We start from the raw sequence: 2348 nt of genomic DNA, 5'->3' as shown, positions 1-2348 counted from the left end.
CATTCAGAATTCTGACCTTTTTCTTAGAATTATGAGACTTGATTCAGTATTCTAAAAAAGAAGTCAGAATTCTAATATTAAAATCAGAATTCTGAGATTAAAAACTCTAAACTAATGTTTAGAGTAGTATTTAGTACATTTATACGGAAGGAAGGGGATTAGGGCCATTGAAAAAAAAAGTTAATTGATTATTAAATATTATTTCAGTTTAATATGGGAAAAAAGTCAGAATTCTGACTTTAATCTCAGAATTCTGACTTTTATCTCACAATTCTTTTTTTTTAACGGCCCTACTCCCCTTCCTTCCATATAAATGTACTAAATACTACTCTAAACATTAGTTTGGTTTTTGTTCTGGACAGAAATCCCATGTGTGCTGTTCTGTTGCGGGGAAACAGCGCCCCCGAGCGGTCGTCCTGAAACATAACTGTCGTTGCGGTAAAGCTTTGAGTTCAAACAGGCTAACAGAAAAGGTCGGCATGCCGTGATAACCAGGCATGAGCGGAACAGGAACTTAGCTTCATTCGCACGTCAAATTAAAAAAACAAACCAAAGGGAATAACATCTCGTTTTAAGCCTGAAGGTAAGTCCCATTTACTACGTATGTCAGTCTGTCTGTCTGTCAGTTGGCTACCCAAGCTATTCATTGTAGCTCGCTAGCTGAAGGTGAGCATGATGGCTTATTTTTTTTACCAGCTTTGTCGGAGGGATTATTTAGAAACACGTTATTTATTAACCGTTTTGCAAAGCTGCGTCATAAAACTACATTTTCCGCTCCTGTAAAGTCATTAAGAAATGCTTCGTAATTCAGGATGACGCTAGTCAGGCGAGTTGGCTTATTTTGACAAGTGTTGTTAGCCTCAGGCGAACCGACTATTTTCTCTTTCAGCTGCTGCATATGTTTGTTAATACTTGTTTCCACTTATAAACCATATGAACTCCATATACCGTTGAAGGAAACAATTTCAGTAACATTTGTTGTGTACAAAGAGGCATATTTATCCGTCAGATGTGATATTATTTTTATGACAGAGGACAGATGCAAAGCTTGTTTATTGCTTTGGTTTAGCTGACATCTGGTCCCACATTGTTGGTCACAAGGTTTGCAGAGTGACTTTTTATTTTCTGTTTGCCCTTAAAGTTTGTGTGCATCCTTTATAAAGGGAGTTTTATTAAAATGTCATATATTGTGGCTTTATTTGAAAGCCTCGAAGTCAGTAAAGCAATTAATTTATTTTTTATGTAAACATTTTTTGAAATAGGAATTGTTTATTGGTTAATTTATCTTGCTTTGTAATTGTTTATTTGAATAAAAAGGGCAGTAAAAAATATGCTGTACCAATTCATAACCAAACCTAAATAAGTAACTTTTTTCTTAAAATAAGTGCATTTTGTCTTGAATTGAGGAGGTAAAAGAGACACTTTGCCAATGAAACAAGACAATTTACATGTAAAATAAGAAAACACAATTACATTGTCTTATTTGAAGTGCTTATTATCTAAATATATTATTTTAAGAGTCAAAATACTCATTTAATTGGCAAACCAATTTACCTTTTGAAATTATGTGTAAATAAACTTAATTAAGGGAATGTTTACTTATTTCTAGATCGTTTTTCCAGTGTAGTACACTGCAAATAAACAAAATCTAAGTAAGTCATTTTTGTTCTTAAAATAAGTGCATTTTGTCTTAAATTGAAGAGCTAAATGAGACACTTTGCCGATGGAACAAGACAATTCACATTTAAAATAAGAAAAAAGCAACTGTATAGTTTCATTAGAAGCACATATTAACTAATTATCTTATTTTAAGAGTACATAAATAATCTTATTTACCTGTCAGATTTAGGTTAAATACACTTGATTTAAGAAATTTTTACTTGTTTCTAGGTCGTTTTTGCAGTGTAGAGTCAAACCTTCAAATATTGTGGTTTAGTTTAGAGATCCTCTGATCAGGTTTGTCTGGATGAATGTGTTTTCTTGTTTTCCCACAATAACTTTTTTTTTCTTTTATTAAAAGTCTGAAGTCTTTTTAATGCAGGGAATATACATTTTTCTAACTTAAAATGGTGAACTAAGAAAATGCACATGGCCCCTAACCTAATTTTGATTAAAGCTTTAAAAAAGTGCATCAAAGTTCAGGCTGTTGATCGATGCAGTTATTGAGTAGCCTCGGTGCCAGTCCGAACTTAGTCCCGCCCACAAGGTTTGAGTTCGGGGAAGTTCGGTCTGGCTCTGCTCCATAGTAGCGCGAGTATTAAAGCCCACTGTCAGGCGATCCAATCAAATTGTCAGGGCGGGCTTTATACGATGATGGACAGATGATCAAGAGTAACGTTATCAACCAC

At 34.0% G+C, this 2348-nt stretch overlaps 1 protein-coding gene across 3 annotated transcripts in view; it reads left to right on the top strand.

Annotated features, from left to right (window-relative positions):
* Positions 1 to 425: 425 nt before the first annotated feature.
* snx16 (sorting nexin 16) overlaps positions 426 to 2348 on the top strand; it is a 21768-nt gene continuing 19845 nt past the window's right edge. For all 3 annotated transcript variants that reach the window (XM_015374990.1, XM_015374991.1, XM_015374992.1), the window contains exon 1: positions 426 to 583. The gene's annotated coding sequence lies outside the window, so the exon portion shown is untranslated. The remainder of the gene's footprint in view (positions 584 to 2348) is intronic.

Source organism: Cyprinodon variegatus, unplaced genomic scaffold (genome assembly GCF_000732505.1).
Source record: "Cyprinodon variegatus isolate N-32 unplaced genomic scaffold, C_variegatus-1.0 Scaffold111, whole genome shotgun sequence".
Classification (NCBI taxonomy): Eukaryota; Metazoa; Chordata; class Actinopteri; order Cyprinodontiformes; family Cyprinodontidae; genus Cyprinodon; species Cyprinodon variegatus.
The sequence above is the reverse complement of the archived record's forward strand: the minus strand, read 5'-3'. Positions and strand labels throughout refer to the sequence as shown.